This window comes from Talpa europaea (assembly GCF_964194135.1).
Source record: "Talpa europaea genome assembly, chromosome: 3".
Classification (NCBI taxonomy): Eukaryota; Metazoa; Chordata; class Mammalia; order Eulipotyphla; family Talpidae; genus Talpa; species Talpa europaea.
This window is the reverse complement of record NC_140069.1, coordinates 143,804,371-143,810,697: the sequence shown is the minus strand read 5'-3', so window position 1 is coordinate 143,810,697 and position 6,327 is coordinate 143,804,371.

The following is a 6,327-nucleotide window of genomic DNA, read 5'->3' as shown; positions in this document are numbered from 1 at the left end:
CATCAGTCTTCTTGGTACTTAGAAGTCCCTCATCTTGGGAATAGAGGTGTCTCTTCAAGCCGAGTTGGACTTGAAAACTGAAGGAATGAAGTAGGGGTGCTAGAACATCTATTTCACCTCTTTTGCTGACCCGTGCGAGCACTAGAGATGAATGAGTAAGCTGTGACACCTGCCTGACTCCATGGCGCTTCTTGTGGAAAGAGCCAGACATAGCACTGAGGTTATGGCCCTACCCTTTTTCCTGCACTCCTGAAGTATTCTCTCCCCACCTAGTAACCACCCCCCAACCAGAAAGCTGCAAGAAGAAAGGTTCTTTATTCTTGCCCTATTTTACAAATTATTGTGGTAAGATGCACAGAAGTACAAAGTTACTATTGTAGGTGTGCCATTCCTTGGCATTAGCTACAGTCACATCACTACTAGACATCTACAAAATGTGTCATCTTCCCCAACTGAAACATACCTATTCCACACTGATTCCCTGCTGTGTCCTTGCTCTGGAAACCAGTGTTCTACTTACTGTCTATCTACGAGTTTGACTGCTCCAAGTACCTCAATAAATGGAATTATACATTAGCCCTATCACACTGGCTATTTATTTAGCATAACGTTTTCAAGAGTCATTCATGTCGTTGCCTGTATCAGAATTTCATTCCCTTTAGAGGTCACAAAATATTTCATTCTCCTGATCGATCACATTTTGCTTATCCATTCGTCTGTTGATGGTCACTACAAAGGCTGGTGCACAATCATCCCCTCAAATCTCTGCTTTCAGTTATTTTGGTTTTATGGTAGTTCTAAGTTTAATTTTTGACGCAGGGCCTGACTGTCTTCCATAATGGCTGCACTATTTTTCATTACCTCCAGTAATGCACAAGGGTTCCAGTTTTCCAACATCCTCATCAACACTTGTTACACTGTTGTTGTTTTTTAATAGCCATCCTAATGGGTATGAAGATAGTGTCTCATTGTGGTTTTAATTTGCATTTCCTTAACAACTAATGACATCGAAGATCTTTTTATATGCTTATTGGCCACTTGCAAGGGCTTTTTTTTTTTTTTTTTTAGAGAAATATCTATTTAGGAACCTCGACCACTTTCGAATTGTATTGGTTTTGTTATTTTGTTTGAGTGGTCTTATCTTTGCATTTTGGCCTGGAGTCTACAATGCTGTGTCTTATTTGCATTCTGGTGTGTTTTTTAAGAATATGTAATAAATTATGCCTTTTTATGCTGGAGTGGCCCATTTTTTAAAATGGGACCATCTCTGGTGTCTCTGGCTCATTTGTAGCTAATCATCCTTGTGCCTGGAGGTAGCAGGCACAAGGCTATGTCTCCTGCAACCGCCAACCATCCTCCACCCTCATCACCCCTTGCCCAGGCCTGGGTTGTGGGGTAGACCGCAATAATAGAGAATGAGTCGCCCCCCTCCCTGAAGGAAATTGGGAACTAGGCATCCAAGGCTTCCATTACAGGGTTTCACATACAGCCTTCATCTTGCCCTCAGCCCTTTGCTTCCCAGCTCTATCACCATCCTCACCAAAAACTCATACATCTTTTAAGAAAACTGTGGTCTTGAATAGTATTAAACTAAGGGAAGTTGTGAAACCATGGACAGTTCATGCAGAGCACAGAGAAGAGTGGAACAGGGAGGGAATCAAACAAATTGCAAACACACACACTGACACTCAGAGTGCTCAGTCGCCGTGATCATATTCTTTCTTTCACAATGGGAGTGCTCCTCTCCTGCAGGAAGCTAGACTCCCAGCTCTGAGCCATGTCCAGTGTTCTTGCTGTGTCCTCAGAGAGTTGGAGCCATCACTCCTAAACTCTTCTCACGTATCTTCACCCTCTCCCTCCTCACCAGCTCTAAACAGTCAGAGAACAGCGTGCTCTATTCTCTTCCAGCTTTAAAGAATTTGGAAACACTTTCCCTGAACACTTACCTCTTCTTTCAGTTGCTGCCCTAACTTTATTACTCCTTCTTCAAGGCCAGACCTGTTCAGAGAAGACCCATTGTCTACTGACCTCACATTGAGTACTCAGCCCATTGTGACTTGACCTTGTCTAATCAATCACCTTGTCAAGGTGACCTACCTGCAGCTAAACACACTCAGTGGTCTTAAACCCACTCAATGGTCTTGGTGTTGCCTGAAGTCTGGGCATTCAGACTGCAGCAGACCCCCCCACACACACACCCCCACACACAATGCATAGAGTATCACCCAGTCCTATCACTCTGCTTCTCTTCCACCCAACCCCTTAACTTTGTGTCCACAAGGTGCTCTATTTTCCTCATCACCTGGGCAGACCCATTTGCTTCTGTAAAGAGGATTAATGCAAACAAGTTCTTGATTCCCATCACCTTATCTTCTGTTTGGATCTGTCTCCTGAGCTCCAGGCATGCACAGCTTCTGTGCTCAGCTATTGGACAGCTCTACCTGGATATTTTACAGACACCTCAAACTCAACATGTCCCAAACTGAACAGCTTTTCTTCCTCACCAAACCTGCTCCTCCACCAGTGCTCCCAACCAAATAAATGGTAGCACAATAGGCTAAGTTGCCTAAACCAGTATCCTAGGCGTCATTCTCTGTCTCAACCCTCATCTCAGTAAATCTTAAGTCTTGGTAGATTTCGTCTCTAAAACATCTCCTTTGAAAAACAACTGATTTAAATTAAATAAGTCATCACAGGTGGCAAAATTCAAAGAGCTAAAGAAATAAAAAGGCCTACAATGGAGTTAAACTTGAGGTTCCACCAAGATGTAATACATCAGCTAGCTGAGTGTCAGTCTCCCCCAGAAGTGGAGATTTAAACTAACCAATCAGGGGACCCCTGGCCAGAGTCCCAGGTGTCCTCCTCAGGAACATCAGCTGATGAAGATTTGTTACGGACCCAATGCAGAGTGCTGTGCACACATCTGGGCATAGGTGTCTATATTCCTCATAAAACCTGTATAGGTGTGGGGTCTCCCTGGTGGCCTAGGGGTTACGTCTCAGTGCTATCAAGCTGTCACCACCAAGGCCCGAGTTCCATCCCCAGCCAGGGAAGTAACCCACATAGGGTGCAGCAGACCCTCTCCTGTCTCAACCGCTGCTCCCCTCAGCAGTGTACTTTGGTTGCTCTGCCTGTTCTGCTCCCCACTCTGTCACTGGTGAATCCTCTCACCTCCCGCTCTTCTGGCCTACACTCCAGTTCTTCTATGCAAAAACCATATATATCTTTTTTAAAAATCTATGTAGGGGTGCAGGATATTAGAAAAACGGTTCTTTTCTTTATTACACCTAACATATTTTGAGGACTGTTTCATACCAATATAATTAAAAAACATTTTTGTTGTGTCTGCCTCACCAAACTATTTGGCCATTCTATAGCGGCCCGCCGTCACCTCCTGCATGAGAGGAGCGGGTTCCCAGATGCTGCTTTTCATACAGGCCTGGTCTTCTTCAATCCATAGCCCACACTTCGCCAACATGATATCTGTAAGATGAAACTCCTGACTCAAAGGGTGTGGGCTTCTGGAAGTCCTCCTGGGAGCTGACGCCTGCCCACCTCCCAGTCTCCGCACGCCTCTCTCCACTTTACTTCACCAAGCTGAATTGTGATCACTTCCCGGACAGTGCTACATTCTCTTTCTTCATGACCATCATGATTTCTGGACGTTTCTACTTCTCCACACCCACTTACCCTTCCTTCTCTGTAACGTCTATGCATCCTATTAGCCTGTTTCGTGATCATACGTTGGTTAGGGTTGTGTGTGCGTGTGTGTGTGGGAGGGAGGGGATTTCCTGACCCACAGGTTAGAATCCACCTGCTCTCCCCTCCCAGGACACTGACGTTGGCTTTTTTATTACACATCCTGCACTTTATTGTACTTGTTTCAATGTCTGGCTTCTTTAGGAGATTGTGAGCTTCACAAAGGCAAAGATGGTGCCATCTTATTCATCATTGTGTTGCTGAACCCGGCCTGGCGTCATTGCTGGTACAGTAAGGTGCATAATGAATCGTCATTAACTAACTCTGCAAATGATTGACCTGTTTTTATTCTAAGTTCTCCTGCTGGCCAAACTTCAGGGGTTTTTTTGTACCCGTCAAAAGTGGTAAAAGTAAATAAATAAATAAATCTGCCTCGGAGCAGGGTTGTAACAGAAGCGAACACATCATGTGCATGGAAACACTGTGGAAAGAATCAACACCATGCAAACATGAATGAGGACTCGGATATTTCTCGGCTTAAATGTCTATACTGTGTGTGTGAGGGAGAGAGATGGGGATGGAGCAGAAGAGGGGAGGGGGGAGAAGGAGGTGGAAGAGCAGAGAGAGGAAGAGGAGGTATGTGGGGAAGAGGAAAAGGAGGGAAGAATTCCTGCAGCAGGGCCTCTCTGGTGGTACAGCGGGTTGAGCGCAGCGCTGTGAAGCTGTCCGCAGCCTCTGCAGTGCGGGTTCGATTCCCAGCCGGCCAGGGAGATACCCACACGGTGCGGCAGACCTCTCCTGCCTCGCCCGCTGCTCCCCTCAGCAGTGTCTTCGATCCGTCTGCCTGCTCTGCTCCCCATTCTGTCTCTGGTGAATTCTCTCACCCTCCCGCACCTCTGACTGTACCCCAGTGCTTGTATAAATAAATAAATCTTAAAAAAAAAAAAGAATTTCGGTAGCAAACCCTGGGAACCATGCTTGCTGGTGCATCTTTCTGTGGTTCCCTCTGGAAGAAGCATTCAAGGCAGCTGCAAGATTCCACATTTTCCCTCAGGAGCCCGTGTGAGAAGGGGCAGCAACACCCCCCCTACCTGAGGGGGCACAATACCTGGTGGTGTTCAGGTCCTGACAGGAAGTTGCGGGGCTGGTTTCTGGGGGACTAGAGAATGTGATGGGGAAGAGAAGTGTCAAGGAATCCTTTGGGCACCCCCCCCCCAGGTGACCGTCCTCTCCTCCCCCTCCCTGGTTACCTCAGACACAGCAGTAGGAAAATCCTGTTTCCACCTCACAGGTCGGAGGCTGTGAGGCCACGAGAGGCTTTGTTCTCACAGGCATCGTTGGACTTTAAAAATGCCCCCTCCCAGCTGTGTATAAAGGACTTTATCGACCAGGCTCTGGGTTCTGGCAAGGATCGTATGCAGCCCTGAGGAGCAGCTGTGCTCCTGGCCTTGGGAGGGAAGGGCAGAGGCCAGCACCTGCCCATCCTGGCTGGGTGGTTTCCCGGGGTGAGGGGCCCAGGTGAAGTCAGGGCAGGGAAGTGGGGCTGGGGAGAGGCCCAGGCATGGCGTCAGGCAGCCCTTTCAAGCATAGGAGTCACTCAGTGAAAAGCTGAGAGAGGATTTTGACATGAGCTCAAGGATCACTGACTTCCTCAGGTCAGGCCCACCTATTCTTAAAGACTAGTGAGACTTGTGCAAGGGGAGAAATACTTTGTCTGGGTAGCACTGAGGAGGGTGTCACACCAATGGGGAGAGGTCAGGGGGCGGCCCCCTCTCTGCCCTGGGCAGCAGCCACCTGGGGTAGGACTGGACACGCCTTCCCTTTGCTTCTACCACTTCTTTGTCATCCCTGGCACTGAGGAGGCGGCAATTACCACCCTGGGGCCCGAGGGAGCCGGGCTTGTGCAAGGCCAGGCTGCAGCTGGACCCAGGCGCGAGCTCGGCTCCCTCCCCACTGAGCGGGTTGGGCTCTGGAGAGAGGCTGTGCTCACACGGGCCATGGCTCCTTTTTCTTTATTTTTAAAAAAGCCACCTTGGGGCTTTAAAAATACTATTTTTTTTTTTTTACTGTGCTCACTTCGGTTTCCATCATTGCCTGCGTCGAAGCCCAGGATCAGCAGGCCTTAAGGGGCCGTGCTCTTAGCAGCACAGCTTGGGGCCTCTCTCCTCCCTTCCGCTGGGGGTGCTTCTCTAACCCCTTCCGGATCCACCTGCAGAGGGGCACAAGCTCCCCCCGGGAGACAACCCCACGTCCACCCTCCCCAGCCACCACCTTGGCCTTCCCGGGTCAGGCGCCGCCTGAGGTTCTGGGCCAAGCCAAGGGCCAACAGGGTCCATGCTGCCAACGTTCTTATCTCCGTGAGCAGAGAAAACCCCATTTCAGCCCCTGCCCTGCCAGGGTGCTGGCTGCGGGCTGCTGGCACGTCTCCTTCTGACACTGTGAGGATGAAGCTGCAGCGTCCGCCGGAAGGCGCGTGGGTTTCCAACGATTTGCTGATGAAGTCCCACTGCAAGACCTTCCCCTTCCCTCCTCCTCTCTCTGCTCTCACTGCCTCGGGGCCCCTCAGATCCCTCTGGGCCCAGCTTTCCAATTCAGAGAGAAGAGGCCAGGGGGGGAGACCGTGGATGC